Source organism: Oncorhynchus masou, chromosome 30 (genome assembly GCF_036934945.1).
Source record: "Oncorhynchus masou masou isolate Uvic2021 chromosome 30, UVic_Omas_1.1, whole genome shotgun sequence".
In the NCBI taxonomy this organism is placed as follows: Eukaryota; Metazoa; Chordata; class Actinopteri; order Salmoniformes; family Salmonidae; genus Oncorhynchus; species Oncorhynchus masou.
The window spans coordinates 19,993,426-20,012,017 of NC_088241.1; the positions used below are offsets into that span (position 1 = coordinate 19,993,426).

The 18,592-nt window shown below is 41.6% G+C and overlaps 1 pseudogene; it reads right to left on the reverse strand.

The window, feature by feature from the left end:
- The window catches only part of LOC135522287 (ras/Rap GTPase-activating protein SynGAP-like), a 114,151-nt pseudogene that overhangs the window by 50,394 nt on the left and 45,165 nt on the right, over nucleotides 1-18,592 (reverse strand).

The window sequence follows — 18,592 nt, forward strand, 5'->3', positions numbered from 1 at the left end:
AGGGAACAGGAACGAAAGCGGGAAAGCATCTGAGGCCCCTTCATTTCAGTCTTTCTTTCCCTCCCTATCCCTTTCTCTGCTACCCTCTTTTGAGATAGATCAATGATAACATCGTCATATCTGAAGCTATAAATATTCTTCCTGTCTCTTATTATCTCTGTCTCTCTCTCTCTCTCTTATTATCTCTGTCTCTCTCTCTCTCTTATTATCTCTGTCTCTCTCTCTCTCTTATTATCTCTGTCTCTCTCTCTCTCTCTTATTATCTCTGTCTCTCTCTCTCTCTTGTATTCTCTGTCTCTCTCTTTATCCCACCCTCTCTTCTCTCTCTCTTTTTCTTTCTCTCCTTCTTCTCACTCTCCCTGGTTCTGCTATCACACAGACACACACACTCGGGCATACACACTACACACACACTCAGGCATACACACTACACACACTCCTCCTCTCTCCCACGCAGCTATTTTACATAATTCAAAAGTGCATTTATCCTCTCCTCTCTCCAGCCTCTCATCGCTCTCTCTTTCCTCTCCTCACTCTTCACGTTTTCACATGGTCCCGTCTTTCCCCTTTACTTAATGTATCTTGTCTCCTCCATCCTTCTATTTCATCCTCCTTTCATTTCTCTGAATTCCTTCTCTTTATCTGGTCTCTACATTCCCTCTACTTCTCAAAATGTCAATCTTTTCTCATGACTCTGCTGTCATGCTACTTTCCTCTGCCCACGCACTGAGCTGAGCGAGTGCCTTAGGGAAGGATCCTCATTGTGATGATAACCAAGTCAACGAATCACAGAGGGTTATGAAATCCAAAAGGGTGTATGTCCATTATACACAGCGGAAAATCCCAAGACCAATGAACCAACTGCAAGTCCATCATTGTCCTTTGTAAATATGGGAAGCACACAGGATCTTAATTTGATCATTCTTTTGTTTTTTGAGAATTTTCTTGCACAGCAGGACATTTTTACTTGTAGTGTATTTCAGCTTTAAAAAGGCTTCTTACATTTGTAATTTCCACTTAAAAATGTCTGACTTGATTTGCCCTAATAATATATCAACCTCTACAAAAATGTCCATTAGTTATAATTCACATAATAATTAATATTTCCTCCGGCTCCAGAATTGTTTTCCTGCTGTAGCAAACTGGCTCAAATTAAGACCCTACATCTGTATTGAGGTAGTTATCATACTAAGGGACCTGAGTATTTCTGACCATATAACCTAACCAGGAAAATTACAGGCTCTAGTCACCCTGGTGTCATGATCTCTTATGACATAGACAAAACGTCATTTTTAGGGACCAGAATTTTTTCCTGACCATGTGACCTTTTCCTGGTCAGTTCACATAGTTAGACAAATGGCAGGACAACAGTCATTATGTATGAACTCCAAATACAGCCCCAGTCAAAAGGCAACATAAACTTAGAGGTGCATCATTTCCTCCTGGAACTACTGTTCGCAAAACAAATGAGTTTTCCTAGAACAAGTAGACTGTCTGAGTAGCCTGAGTAGCTAAATGAATATTCAGCTGGTATCCCTCCTCCAGTCCAAAGGTGTGACTGCTCTGTGGCTTTAGCTAGCTAGGCATTTAGATAAACTGGAAACAGTCAGCAACTTGAGGTCAGGCTCTCTCCATGAGGGTGAAAACTTTGTCCTTTGTTGCCAATTTAGATTCATAAGATTATCTGAAAATATTGGTTTCATGGAGGTATTCATTGGGCCAAACCATTGATTTGTTTGGAGATCTACCAAGTTGTTTTCTTCACTCTTTTCAACGCTGAGTCTACTATGTGAAGGAGATTATTCAAAAGGACAGCAAATATTACTCTTATGAATGTGGATTTGTATCGTCCAGATAATCCATCTGTAGATGCTCTACAGATGGTCATACTATCAACAAACTATCTGTTGATAAGCAACCGATAGGATTAGGTTTAGAATAAGGGTTACGTAATGGTTAAGGTTAGGGCTGGGGTTAGGGTTAGTCGATAGTTAGTTGAAATGTTGCTGATAGTCTGTAGAGCATCTACAGATGGACTATCCAAATAAAGTGTCACCGCTGGTTGTCATGGGTTACCCCTCTTGAAATATTTGGGTTTTGTGTTCTGATATGATTGGTGAATGAAGCCTTTTGTTTGATCTGAAAGTGCACAGAGCCTTGCAGCGTGACGGTGAGTTTACGGAAATAGGAAATAGTTCAGCAAGGCCGTTCCGTATCTGCTGTTCACCACCATCGGCCTTCACTCAAAGCTCTCAAATCACAGCGTGAAGCCAAACCTGACATTGTGGAAGTGTTTATGCAGTAAAGGTCCCGATGCTTCCGTACTAATAGAACGAACCCTTGAGATGTCCTTAGCATAATGCTTGCTAGGCAACAACAATAATTTGGCAAAGTCTGAGTGTCAGTTGGCTCAGTAAATTAAGAAAGTAATGTACATGTTTGGTAATGATTATGAGCAAAACACTTAAATATACCTGATAGGCTGCAGTTATTCATAAGAGCTTTGTGCATAATAAAACATTATGATAATATTACTAGGAGTAATGATCCGTTTCACTACAATATTTTAGTAATATAAAATCGACATTATATTTATTACACCACTTTTTTCTCATTATGGCAAATTTTGCAATCGCCGAGCAAGGATTTCTGCCCCATTTAAACACAAAGTGTTAATTGCTTTATCTACAAAGAAACAGTATTACAGTGTTGTGATTTTGAGTCGTTGCGGTTTGACCTCCAAAAGTGGATATTTCAAAGCTTTACAAATGCCAACAGTCTTTGTTCCAATTCCTTAGTGATATGCAAACTTACATGAAGGGATCTGAGGCAGTGTAGTGCAGTGTAGCACATACTAATCTCCACTAGTAATGTACTGTAGTGCTATGTCCAAATGTCCATGCTAGCTTACTACTTAGCATACTACATGCCCAATGCATTAGCATGCTTCATTCTAGATGCTATACTTGTGTGTAACTGAGCCACAATGTATAACTGACCAGAGACAACATACTATGGGCAACTTTCTGTTCTATCCTGAAAAAGGAAAAGCCTGCACTTATTTTTTTTTTTTCACTATTCCTTTTGAACCAGACACCCACATACTTTTAATTACCGCAAACATTTTCTCATACTACAATTTTCTGCTCTAGAAATGAAATAAGTCGATGTAAATGACAAGTGACCTAACACTGTTGTGTAGGGTTCATGGTACACATCTGGGGTCTGGGCTAGCTTGTCACTTGGTATTAGGAAAGTGTAATCCCACGTGTCACAGCAGCAGTATGTCATTTTCGTATGAACTCAAATCAGATGTTATGAAGTAGGAGGGGAGAGGGGAATCATGCTATTGAAATCCTAAGAGCATCATGTACGTATTATGATGGGTGAGTCAGACACGTGTAAAATGTAGTCAAGCGTGATCAAACGTACATCCTTTAGGGTCTGTGCTATCCGGGATCCTTGGGATGTCCCTACACCAGTGAAGTTGACATTTTAAATGACCCATCCTGTAGTGGGGTGCAGTGCCGGTATAAAAGAAATGGAGCGCACACACTGATAAGCTCAACCACGTACCTTTATTCCCAATCATAGCTTGACGTTGGAACTTAGGAGTGTACGGCTCTATTTCTTTTATACATGTCAAACGTAACCACATATCCTCACTTGTTCAGTCATGTCCATGTGTTACTATAACACTTCATGCTCAGAGTGGGGAGACAAGATGAGTGTGTTGAAGTTGCTTCTAAGCACTGATATAGGGTCAGATCTTTTTTAATCCCAACATGGTCTCTTCTTATGAAGAGATTCGTAATCTGATCCTAGATCTGTTGTTAGAGCAACTTCTACCTTAAGTGGAGACAAATGAGAGGCGTGAATTGTGTGACGTTTTGCAGTAGCACCAGTATTATTTGTCTCCTATATGAACTCCTTAATGGTGTTCAGCAATAATCGACCACATTAAATATTGATTTATGATTATGCGTTAAAAAGCCACTGGTAAAAGGGACTCAATAGGTCCATTTCATTCAATTTCTCACCCAATCCCTTTTGATCCAAACCCGGGCTCTTTATTTAGTTTCCATGGCAACATTTTCCAAGTACCTTGCATTTGAGTTACAGACACATAACAAAGCCAGGAAACAGAAAAGACACTTAGGAGCCTATAAACTACATCCTACACATTCACCTTCGCAAACGCTAAGCAACAGAGGGAGGAAACACGCTCCAAATGTGGGAGGGGAAATGAAAATCTATAGTCATGCTGATATCATTCGGTTAAATGTTCATGATATCTGGGGTACACCATGTCTAGTACTACCATAACTGAAATGACAGACGAATGCAAAGTAGTAAAAAAAACATATAGCCTTAGACTGACTTAAACAGTATAGTAGTATATTAAATAGTACTGGGCATTACATAATGAAGGGAGGGTTAGAGGAATGTAGAGATGGATTTGAATGAGCCTTCTAAAAATAGAGGAGAAAGCAATATGGTTCTCATTCTTTTGTTACCGCATCTGACTTTAACCCATAGAACCTTTTATACTGAGAACGTGTTCACAGATCCAACAGGATGCACATGACGTGTGTGTTCATCTGCAATTGTGCATGCGTTTGTATACGCCTCCTACAGCCTACATGATGCCAATGATGCACGTGTGCATGTGCCTGTGTGCATACAGCACAGTTTGCACTGGCATGCACATGGATGTGTGAACATTTCAGTTTGCATTGGCATGTGTTTGTGCATGTGAAATGGTGCACTCTTTTTCCTTCTGAATGTAAATCTGATGTCAAGCCGAAAGCTGAAGATGAAACGTGTGGGTGGCAACAGCTTCGAGCTTAGTCCCTCAGAGAGACAGGATGGGGAGGGAGGGAGAGTGAGGGAGTAAAAGAGCGAGAGCAGAGAGCGAGAGGAAAGAGAGAGAGGGAGAGAGATGGATGTATAGAGTGAGAACGAGTGGGAGGGACAGAGCAAGACAGGAGAGTAAACGCAAGAAAGCAAGAGGTAGAAAGGTAGAAGGGAAAAAGCGAAGGAGAGAGAGTGACAGAGCGAGAGAGAGAGAGTACAATAGCCAGAGTGATGGAGGCTGGAGAGGGAGTGGGTGTCTGAAATGCTGTGAGCCTTTTTGTATGTTTTCCATTGTTTTTCATGTAATGCTGGTCTGCAGACCTGTTAGCTTTTGATCCAAGAACTGTAAATCCAAACGTAGGATCATCTCTCCTGTGTGCAACATACACTATACTCCATTGTAGTTCTACGTTGATCTTTCTTGACGTATTTCAAAACATGTAGGTCATGTCTCTACATGTATGACCACGCCTTAGAGGATGTCTGAGCCATAGACATAGAATCTATAGAACTGATATCCTCATTCAGGTCAATGTTCCGTGATGGGTAATACCGGTGACCATATTGAGTGTACTGTCAAACTGACTTGGCCTTACTCGTTCTAATTCATTATTTCTATGATATGCGCACTTAGGAGTAATTTCTGAGTTTTAATTGATGAATGATTTAACAGATAAACAATGTCGAGCTTTTAGGCTTGCCACTTAGCAGGCAGCGGCAGCTTACTTAGTGTAATTTGATGCATGTCAGAAAGGATTCGTTGTCATGACAATAAAATATTCCTATTTTTCAACTAGATATCCAGAATGAGCATGTTCTACTCTTGGTCTAGCTCTAGCCAATCAGGGCCAAAAATGAATAGGGACGTAGCCTTGTAAGATTTAAAGTTATAGTTGATATCCTATATCCTAAAATCAAAGTTTGCTCGATGTTTTCAGACCTCAAAGTGGTTTGGTTTGAGTTTAGGGTGAACTATCACCATAAACTTGTCCCACTCAAATGTTTCATCTTATATTGGTGCAATATGTTACAATCTTCTTACTATTTGGGAAAGTATAAAAGCGGACCGTAACACATGAACAGTGGACCATGACAACATGCTTTCATGTGTGCACAACAAAACGAGATGCCTGTTTAATCCAAAAGCCTGTTCCTACTGTTTAGGACCTGAATAGAATCTGGTGAATGCAACATACTTGGTCATGACCAAGATGAGACATGAAACATCAGATGACAACTTTGGTTCCTACCTAATAAAGAAGACGGCGTTGGTTCCTACCTAAGAAAGATGAGAGGTGTTGTGCTTCAATCCCAGACCTCTAAAGTATCTTCAGATGTCCATCGTCTATTCAGCCCACGATAAGAAAGTGGAGGCAATTCGAAGCAAATAACTTTAGATATCCAACTTTGTCTTGAGTTACCATAGTTTTCCACGGTCTGTGTCTGTTTGATGTTGTTGTCGTTGTCACATTCCTTTGGGCCCAAACTTGCTGTAAATCAATGCTCCTTCACTATGCCTTGACATTAGTGTCTATAAATAATTAAATACATTGGTGTCAGTGAGTATCTGCTGACACTGGACGTGATTGTGAATGTGTGTCATGGCATTCGTCTGATAGCCTAAGTGCATTTGTCTGGGTTGCTGTCAAGCAGGTAAGTGCCTCACCTATTGAGTTCAGCATCTGCAGGTCTGAGACTGTGAGTTGGCCATACAGATATATTGCTCAGGCAGTGCTTGAGGTCAATTCTCAAGCAAAGAATCCAATTTAAATAACACCAGCAAGCAAAGACGGTAGAATATATTCTAATCAAAAATGAATATACAGCCAAATAACTATCAACAACTTTGTCCACAGTTTAAATATTCAACACATAAATACACATATAAATGACTTGACTCCCAGACTTTACTATCCAGGCATCTTGAAATAGGAATCTCTAGATCAACTTAATGTTTCACTCATGAAAAAAATCTATTCTAACTCAGTGAAATAAATATGAGGTTTTTATAAGTACAATTTAGGAGAGGGAAAATGAATAGCCTTATTCGTGGCATTTGTGTATAGGTCAATGAAGGGAGGCAGTAGTTTTCTCATAAGGTGCAGTGTCTAAACTTCAAGCTGTATACTTTTGAAAAGTGCTCATAAATATATTTATGATGACCTTAAAGTGCCACATGTAAGCTTACAGAGAATAAGGATGATTTTGTAGGCTACTATTTCCCCACACATAAATAACACCAAAATATTAGCTATCCTAGGCTATACTTGATTGAATTTGTAGACGTCTCTTACAGTAGTATATCAATATGGAAAAATATGAAGAATTAGAAATAGGCTATGTCTCCAAAGTCAGCGACTGTTATAATTCCTCACGGATGTATGGTTCATTCTTCCACCACCTCCCCCCAGCCAAGCTCTCCAGCACCGGCAGCGGCTGTTCCGCGGCGGGCAGTCGCGCTGAGAGCTCCTCTTCCCCGGCCTCTCCCTGTCCCCTCGCACCGGTGCCCTCGCCCCCAATCCCGCGGCCGTTTCCTCGGTAACCTACAGAAGATCTACAGAGGCGAATTTCTCTCATGTTTTGGTTGTAATTGAGCAATGGTTTTTAAGGGTTTTATGCCTTCTATCTACAAAATGATGTTGTCCAGGTGTGGAGGATAGATTTTCTACAAGACCTCAATTTCGATTTCGTGAAAAATAAAATAATGATTAAAATAAATAATAACACTTTTTGGTTAATTTAATGTTCCGTAGTTTTTTTTTTTTTACAATAAGCAGATCAACCCATGACATCTGCAGCTGTGTATGTGTGTGAGTGAGGAGGGGGGGGGGTCGTGAGGTCCGCCTGTCCTGTGTGCCAATTATTGGAAATAGGCTAGTGCGCGTTCGGATGCGCTCCGACAAGTCCTACTCTTATACAAGGGGAAAGATATTCGAAGTCCTCTTTCCGTTGATAGACCGATGCTTTCTTAGTTCCCAAATCGGTAGATAATATTGAACTAGCAGCAGTTTAGCAGATGCTGTGCCAGCGCCTGGACAGGCTACTCTTGCAAGTACAGGAAGCGCGAATCATTGGTGACCATCAAAACGCAAACGTCATACAAAAATAACGGCGAAACAGCAACACGAAAGTGAACAGTGTCCTACAGCATGGAATAACCGGGTGAATATTTCCAAATTAGCATCCCTTATCCAGTTGCTAGAAATTATAGTCCATCCTCAAGTAATCCGCCTCTCCTTCGATGGAGGTCTTATCCAACCTATGTCGAACGAGACTGTGTCACACAGGTGTATACGGTTGGAGCAGCACTTATGCCTTGCCTTGCTTTGCCTTCACATCTTCCCCTCTCTCTATCTCAGTTTTGTTAAAGGGATAGGACAGCGATGTTTTTGAAAGGGTGTGGGAGTCAAGTAATGGAGTGATTGTAAGTACAGTACTAGTATGAGGTGCCCAGAATGCGCTCTCTTTTTCTCTCTCCACCCCCTTCATCATTCTCTTCCTGCCCCCTCTCACTCACACACACACATCTGGGAGAATGAGAGGTTCAGAGCTAGGGGCAAGTGTGTGGGAGGCATGAGCGTAACAATATGACTATGACACTGAAAGTTGCAACCCGCTCATGCATACAGAAACACACACAGAGACACAAGACAAATCTGGGGTAGGTGTAATGGTTTCAATGCAAATAACATGATCTATCATGGAAAGAAAGGCAATGATAACTGAGTACATCAAAAGTACCCAAACACACCTGTAATGGTGACAACGCTATGCCTATCTTCACGTAGACCTACATCAAAGCACAATTTGCAGGACTCTTTTATCACCAACAGTTAAAAAGCCAGCCATTTTTAATTTCAGTCACTTAAGACATCGCCGGTGAAGGCACTTTATAGTAAATTTAAAGCCATCAGTATTTCCAAATGGGTAAAGGGTGACTTGGATCTGTTTCCATGACAACTGTAAGCTTGGACCAACTTTTTAACCCATCGCATTACAGATAGTAAGACACTGAGCGATAAGAATTACAGGGATTGGTTAATTTAAGTATTGCAGAAAACAATTTACTACACCCCCTCCCACACACACATTTTCTCTCGTTCACCCCCCCCCCCCCTCGCCCCCTCTCTCTCACTCTCTCTTTTGCATTCTCTCTAACGTCTGTGTGTCTGCTCTATAATTATTTCCATGGTTACCATTAGTGATGTGAACCTAAGGCGGATGTACTATTGTAGTAATCTTTCCGTCTCTCTCACCACTGTCATTTACTCTTCCTTTTCACATCCCTTGCTTACTCCATGCAATACAAATGCCCAACCCGTTCACATAGTTCTCTCCCTGTCTCTCTCCATCAGATAGGATAGAGGGATGGTATGAAACGAGGACACACTTGAAGCGTGCACAGTGCCAGCTTGCTAGGTGGAGTGCCAAGGCTATAGAGTAAACTGGGATGTTGGCAGTGGTGGGCACAGGCACAGGCACGTGGGAAACTAGGAACGCATTGGAGGCACAGACACCGTTTACAGTACAGACACATGCGCACGCACGCACGCACACGCAAGCAGGCATATAAACACACACAATTACAGTGCAGTATTCACAACACAAGCCCACGCATTCTCTTGCATGTGAAGATATTTGCATGGATGTTCGCACACCTTCTGTAGATACCCTACGGCCTCACACCCATAACACATACATCGCCTTCCCATTTACAACATCCCATTCACCCACCATATGGTGTGAATACAGTATCTCCCCATCTCCCATCCATTCTTACTCTATAACTTATTGATAGACCAAGTATATGAGCTCCTTTCTAGCTTCACAGAGCGTGGTGGAGCCTTTAGGTGACAGTCAGTCAGAGTGGGAGTGTTGGCCTGACAACACCGGTATTCTGTCTCTGGAAAACCACGTGCCTCCGGAGCTGCAGCACACGGCTGTGTGCAAATATTCAATTAAGAGCCTGACTAGTGCAGCTGGAGAGCCTGGTAACGACACTCTATGTGTGAAAACAGAGCCAGAGAGCCGAGTTAGATATAATAGATATACAATACATACCTATAGGGGCATTGAGATAAAGGTGTTAGAGACATTCATAAGAAAAGGGCAACCAGTGAAGAACAAACACTATTGTAAATACAACCCATATTTATGCTTATTTATTTTCCCTTTTGTACTTTTACAACACTGTATATATACATATGACATTTGTAATGTCTTAATTGTTTTGAAACTTCTGTATGTGTAATGTCTACTGTTGATTTCTATTGTTTATTTTACATTTGTATATTATCTATCTCACTTGCTTTGGCAATGTTAACACATGTTTCCCATGCCAATAAAGCCCCTTGAATTGAATTGAATTGAGAGAGGAGCGGAGAGATATAGAGATAGGGAGAAAGGGGGGAGAGAGAGAGATGGAGAGATAGAGAGAGATAAACAGACATAGAGAGACAGAGAGAGGGGGGGAGAGAGGTAGAGAGAGAGAGAGAGAGAGAGAGAGAGAGGGGCTAGAGCAAGTTCTAATACAATATGTACTACATGAAGGAAAGTTGGCCATCATATCGACATGTAATATCCGTTATGACTTCAAGAAGACCACACCGCACTGTCCTTATATTTCTCAGCAATACTCTCCAGCCTCTTTTGTGTAAACGGATGTATTGGCATAAATGCTCTTGTATATGACGTGAGGACCAAGGTTGTTTTTATCTTTGCTTGGTCACTTTCTTCAACACCCAACTCCCTCCATTTCAACTCCATCCATTTAATTGTTTATGGCAGTAACAACTACTGATTCTTGGCTAACCCATTTGTAGCAACTGGCATGCACCTATTTGAGATGCACAAAGAGGAAATATGGCAAAAGCATACATTTGTATGCAAAAGGAGAGAGTCAGGGTCTATGAAAGCCATAAAGGAGAGAAATGATTGACATCTGCATTAGCGATATGGTCCTCTGGATTGGTATAGCATTAACTGTTGGGGTTGTCAGTACATACAGTACTAGTCTGAGTCACGCAACTGAATGGTGCCATTTATTTCCCATAAGAATATGCTGCTGTACTAAAGCTCTGGAACACATTTCATGTCAGGAGAAGGTGAGGTGTTGATTTTTGTGTGTGTGTGTGTGTGTGTGTGTGTGTGTGTGTGTGTGTGTCAGGGGCGTAGGCTCGGGTGGGCTTGGGTGGTGATTTCGATAAAATCCTTAAGCTTACAGATGAATCCACAATTGGGATGTTAGCTACCAGTTCTCGAAACAGAAAACTGCCAGCAAAGTTTGACAACTCGTAGCGAGGCTATATACAATAGCGAGGCTACATACAGTAGCGAGGCTACATACAGTAGCGAGGCTACATACAGTAGCGAGGCTATATACAGTAGCGAGGCTACATACAGTAGCGAGGCTATATACAGTAGCGAGGCTATAAAAGTAGCGAGGCTACATACAGTAGCGAGGCTATACACAGTAGCGAGGCTATATAAAGTAGCAAGACTATATACAGTAGCGAGGCTATAAAAGTAGCGAGGTTACATACAGTAATGAGGCTTTATACAGTAGTGAGGCTATAAAAGTAGCGAGGCAAAATACAGTAGCGAGGCTATATACAGTAGCGAGACTATAAAAGTAGCGAGGCTACATACAGTAGCGAGGCTACACACAGTAGCGAGGCTATATACAGTAGCGAGGCTATATACAGTAGCGAGGCTATAAAAGTAGCGAGGCTACATACAGTAGCGAGGCTATACACAGTAGCGAGGCTATATACAGTAGCAAGACTATATACAGTAGCGAGACTATAAAAGTAGCGAGGTTACATACAGTAATGAGGCTTTATACAGTAGTGAGGCTATAAAAGTAGCGAGGCTACATACAGTAGCGAGGCTATAAACAGTAGCGAGGCTATATACAGTAGCAAGACTATATACAGTAGCGAGGCTATAAAAGTAGCGAGGTTACATACAGTAATGAGGCTTTATACAGTAGTGAGGCTATAAAAGTAGCGAGGCTATATACAGTAGCGAGGCTATATACAGTAGCGAGGCTACATACAGTAGCGAGGCTATAAAAGTAGCGAGGCTACATACAGTAGCGAGGCTATATACAGTATCGAGGCTACATACAGTAGCGAGGCTACATACAGTAGCGAGGCTATATACAGTAGCGAGGCTATATACAGTAGCGAGGCTATAAAAGTAGCGAGGTTACATACAGTAGTGAGGCTATAAAAGTAGCGAGGCTATATACAGTAGCGAGGCTATATACAGTAGTGAGGCTATATACAGTAGAGAGGCTACATACAGTAGCGAGGCTATATACAGTAGCGAGGCTACATACAGTAGCGCTATATACAGTAGCGAGGCTACATACAGTAGCGAGGCTACATACAGTAGCGAGGCTACATACAGTAGCGAGGCTACATACAGTAGCTATAAAAGTAGCGAGTTACATACTACATACAGTAGCGAGGCTATAAAAGTAGCGAGGCTATATACAGTAGCGAGGCTACATACAGTAGCGAGACTACTACAGGCTATATACAGTAGCGAGGCTATACATACAGTAGCGAGGCTACATACAGTAGCGAGGCTATATACAGTAGCGAGGCTATATACAGTAGCGAGGCTATATACAGTAGCGAGGCTATATACAGTAGCGAGGCTATATACAGTAGCGAGGCTACATACAGTAGCGAGACTACATACAGTAGCGAGGCTATATACAGTAGCGAGGCTACATACAGACACTGGTTAGTCAGGCTGATTGAGGTAGTATGTACATATAGATATGGTTAAAGTGACTATGCATATATAATGAACAGAGAGTAGCAGTAGTGTAAAAGAGGGGTTGGCGGGTGGCGGGACACAATGCAGATAGCCTGGTTAGCCAATATGTAGGAGCACTCGTTGGTCAGCCCAATTGAGGTAGTATTTACATGAATGTATAGTTAAAGTGACTATGCATATACTGTATGATAAACAGAGAGTAGCAGCAGCGTAAAAGAGGGGTTGGGGGGGCACACAATGCAAATAGTCCAGGTAGCCATTTGATTACCTATTCAGGAGTCTTATGGCTTGGGGGTAAAAACTGTTGAGAAGCCTTTTTGTCCTAGACTTGGCACTCCGGTACCGCTTACCATGCGGTAGTAGAGAGAACTGTCTATGACTGGGGTGGCTAGGGTCTTTGACACATTTCTAGGGCCTTCCTCTGACACCGCCTGGTGTAGAGGTCCTGGATGGCAGGCACCTTAGCCCCAGTGATGTACTGGGCCGTACGCACTACCCTCTGTAGTGCCTTGCGGTTGGAGGCCGAGCAATTGCCGTACCAGGCAGTGATGCAACCAGTCAGGATGCTCTCGATGTTGCAGCTGTAGAACCTTTTGAGGATCTCAGGACCCATGCAGTGGGGAATGCAGCCCCCGTTAGGAGCAACTTGGATTTACAGGCATAATGGAATGAGATATTGGACAGACAACTTATGGAACTCAACAGTCGTTTTCAGAACGGTTCATGTGGGATAATGAAGAAGGCCGCAACTGCCGCAATTGCCTGCCTGCCCTGATCGATCTCATTTGGTCAAATAGCAGTGATACAGCCTCCCAGTACCCATTATGACATTTATGTGAAGGATGCAGCAATAACTACTCTTTTGGTACAGCAGCTTAAACGAAAGGTACAATCATGCTGGCAATTTAAAAAATATATATTTTTGTAGTAGCCTTTTTGCCAATAATGCGATAGGTGCACTTGATTCATCTGCTCTGTGTGCCGGGTAGGCGAAGTGTTCCCATTTTTAACCATTTTATTTGTCTGAAGATACAAACTCTGCGGGCCTAGAGAGCTAAATCAGGTGCACCTGTAGGCATTCCGTTGGCCAATAGGATAGCTTAGATCAGGGGTTTTCAAACTTTTGGGGGCCGGGGACACCTTTTGTGATAGCAAATTCTTCAGGGATCTCTTCATTATTATTATTATTATACCTTTATTTCAACAAGGAACACAGACTGAGACCAAGGTTACTTTTACTGCTGGGTCCTGCATATACATGCTTACACATACAGTTGAGGTACAATGATTAAGAAACGAGACAAGACAAACAAAACAATCACAGATAACACAAAGAAATACAGCAACAGATTACATTTACACAGGTTATTCTACTAACAGCACAATAACTTGCATTACCCGAAACAGATACAAGCAATACAAAAATACAAATCATTCAATTAATATTTAAAATGGGCAACAAGGGGACAAGAGTCTCAAGTTTAAGTTCAGTCGGCAGGCTATTCCATATTCAGAACACAACTCCAGTGAGATAAGAATAGCATACAATAAGCTTTACTATGACTTCGGCAGTGCATGGCTGGACGAACCAAGTCTCGAGCCCTGGGAAGGAATGTTTTAAAGGCCTGCCTCTTGGGATCGGAGAGAACACCTTGCAGCTTTAAAGCTCCTTTCCTGCAATTCTACACATTTTTTAATGAGGCAGAGAGAAAATGGTGCAGTTTTAAAGCTTAAATTACAGTGCATTTATGTTGTTGTTGTTTTTTTATTGTGGGGGAGAATACAATTAGTGGAGAATAGGCTTATTGTGGATACCAATATTCCTGTAAACCTACCAGGCCTATGTTGCACAGGGTTAAGAACATACATTGTAGATTCATAATATTACATTGTATATTATTTTTGAGAACCCCTGGCTTAGGTCACCATGTCTACAGCAGCTTCGACGAACATACAGCGAAAAACAATTAATTCAACCTCATTTACTGCCTTTAAAAAAACATAGCTGGGATATGGCTGACTTGCTTAAAGAAATGTGGTTTCTACTGACAATTGAGATGTACAAGCCATAGCATAAGGGAACGATGAGCGAATAAGAGGCAATCAGTAATTTTGATTAAGACATGATTAAGCCATCTAAGATGGACATTGTCAATATAACTTTTGAAATGTACAGCGACAGAATTCAGAACATGGTCCATTCTTACAGTAGTCTCCCTTTACACCAAGTCAGAACCAAATGATAAATAAAGGGGGCATACTGTATAAGCAGACAATGAAAGCTCTTAAATATTTGATTGGCTACATGTGCACCATATAGGCTACATGTGCACCACCAAGTCAGAACAGTAGGCTAAGATATAAGGGGGAAAGGGACCAAATTATTAAGGTGATGCACATAGGCTTCTAACAGTTTAAAGTTACACTTACTATTACTTTCTTAGCTGCAGTATACATACAGTGAGGCAAAAAAGTATTTAGTCAGCCACCAATTGTGCAAGTTCTCCCACTTAAAAAGATGAGAGAGGCCTGTAATTTTCATCATAGGTGCACTTCAACTATGACAGACAAATTGAGAAAAAAAATCCAGAAAATCACATTGTAGGATTTTTAATGAATTTATTTGGAAATTATGGTGGAAAATAAGTATTTTGTCACCTACACACAAGCAAGATATCTGGCTCTCACAGACCTGTAACTTCTTCTTTAAGAGGCTCCTCTGTCCTCCACTCGTTACCTGTATTAATGGCACCTGTTTGAACTTGTTATCAGTATAAAAGACACCTGTCCACAACCTCAAACAGTCACACTCCAAACTCCACTATGGCCAAGACCAAAGAGCTGTCAAAGGACACCAGAAACAAAATTGTAGACCTGCACCAGGCTGGGAAGACTGAATCTGCAATAGATAAGCAGCTTGGTTTGAAGAACTCAACTGTGGGAGCAATTATTAGGAAATGGAAGACATACAAGACCACTGATAATCTCCCTCGATCTGGGACTCCACGCAAGATCTCACCCCGTGATCTCACCCCGTGGTGTCAAAATTATCACAAGAACAGTGAGCAAAAATCCCAGAACCACACAGGGGGACCTAGTGAATGACCTGCAGAGAGCTGGGACCAAAGTAACAAAGTCTACCATCAGTAACACACTACGCCGCCAGGGACTCAAATCCTGCAGTGCCAGACGTGTCCTCCTGCTTAAGCCAGTATATGTCCAGGCCTGTCTGAAGTCTGCAAGAGAGCATTTGGATGATCCAGAAGAAGATTGGGAGAGTGTCATATGGTCAGATGAAACCAAAATATAACTTTTTGGTAAAAACTCGTCGTGTTTGGAGGACAAAGAATGCTGAGTTGCATCCAAAGAACACCATACCTACTGTGAAGCATGGGGGTGGAAACATCATGCTTTGGGGCTGTTTTTCTGCAAAGGGACCAGGACGACTGATCCGTGTAAAGGAAAGAATGAATGGGGCCATGTATCGTGAGATTTTGAGTGAAAACCTCCTTGTCACGGGCGTCCTCCTCTTCTTCTGAAGAGGAGAGGCGAGAAGGATCGGAGGACCAAAATGCGGCGTGGTATGTGTTCCTGATGAAATTTAATAAAGAAAACACTGAACACTGAAACACACTATACAAAAACAATAAACAAAATAACGACCGTGACGCTAATGAGAACTGTGCTGACACAAGCAATCAACATAGACAATCACCCACAAAACCCAACACAAAACAGGCTACCTAAATTTTGGTTCCCAATCAGAGACAATGACTAACACCTGTTATTGACCAAATACTTATTTTCCACCATAATTTGCAAATAAATTCATTAAAATTCCTACAATGTGATTTTCTGGATTTTTTTTCTCATTTTGTCTGTCACAGCTGAAGTGTATCTATGATGAAAATTACAGGCCTATCTCATCTTTTTAAGTGGGAGAACTTGAACAATTGGTGGCTGACTAAATATTTTTTTTGCCCCACTTTATCTCCCTTGTATATTACATAATTTATGCAGCAGCATACAAGACATTCTAGGACTCACCATTGTGTTGTGCTCACTTGAACAGGAAGGTGGCGCAGCGGTCCTTATTGTGGGCAAATTTTGTCATGAAACTTTGTCTTCAAAGTCTTTCATTCTCTAGATTTATGGTGCTTTCAGGACAACTGGGAACTCAGGAAAAAAACCCAGATCGAATCATGACATCTTCAGGTCGGAGCTCTAGAAAGAGGCCCGAGTTCCCGACTTGGGATTTCGTATTGGATGACCGTTCAAAACGTATTTTCCCAGTCGGAGCTCGTTTTTTCAGAGTTCCCAGTTGTCAAGAACACACTGAAGTCTGAGATTTCCCAGTTCTGCTTTTCAAGTTGTTTTTAACGTGGCAGAAGTCATGCTGGATTGATGCATGGCTAATTTAACCTTTTCTGGCCCATGGTGTTGCGTGTGAATGTTTATCCTTTTAAGCTTTGAAAAGATACCCTTAAACCCAGACTTGGACCACACACCCTCTCCACCGAATAGCAAGCAGGGGAAGCAAAATAGTGATTGCTTTGCAATGCTTGCAGATAGCCACTGATTCCTTCCAAACCACTCATTGTTGTTGTGTATTGTTTATGGCCGATGAGCACCGATGCATTTTATCATTTCTCTTCATATGACAAGGATTGAAAAGGATTTGCCAGTAGATTGTTGATTTGATTCATGATAATGACTGTTTTCTCTAACTTGCTAGTTAAGATTTTGAAAGTATGATGTTGACATTATCAGTCCAATCAAAGCTACGGTCGATATAACATGATTTGATGTCATTTTATCTGTGGCCAACGACCTTGAGCCTTCTTGGATGGGCACTTCTAATGTAAATCTATGGCAGCACCCAAGGGGGTTTGAACTTTCTAGCTCTCCCTGTAGATTTTGAGATGACGTAGTGTCCCCATGAGTGACAGAACACTGAGCCAAACACGGAGCAACATAAGAAGATTAACAAACCCTATGCTCTGTATTTTCTGCTGGCTGTCCCTCCACAGAAAGCACTGAGCTAGGCTGAAACACTTGCATTTTGGAGATGCCTTACTCAAGAAAGCAAAAGAGAGACCATGTCTGCATGCAGCTTTATCAACTCAATACATTTTTGTTTTACATTGTTTAAAAACTGATATGTGACACATTAATGCCAGAATAACAAGCAAAACAGGCAAAAATATATATTTTTCTTTTTAACTAAACAGGTGGGTCTCAAAACAGGCTCTGCCCCACCTGCCCTGAATGACGGGTCGTCACTGACCTAGCTTGAGACTCGAGTTCTGAAATATAAGGGCCTACAGTACATGGAGAAAAATCTGACCTCGCTTACTGTATATGAAAATAGCCACATTTTTCCCCAGTCAATGTAAATAGCCTATCATTTTTAGGAAGTTAACTTCATTGTAAATATAACTTTGCCCTGTACTTAATTTCCCATTCACTGGCCCTATAGGCTACAGATAATTGAATTGACATCACACAAAAGGCTACATTGTAGGCGCACTTGATCTCCTGTGCCCAGCAGACAATTGCACTCAGCTTGCATTTTGACTCAGAACGTGATCTCAATAAAGAAAAGGTTGGTGACCACTGTTCTAGTCTATATCCCAGTAAACAGGAGATGACCTGAGGACATTTGGCGGCATTCCCATTAGGTCCCTAAATGGTCTCAGTGTGATGTTATCCCATTGACTTTCTTAGAACGTTGCGTAATGGTCCCAAAGAAAAATTATTTGGGTTACTTCCGTCTAGTTCCTTGTACGTTCCCAGGACGTAACTGAAGACCATGTCAGGACCTTTCTTGGACATTCGCATGACTTTCATTAGGACGTTATGCAATGGTCCCAATGGAACGTTCTCTGGGGGGCCTCTTTATAGTACCAGGTTTGACCCCTGAAGGTTCCATTGAACGTTCTTA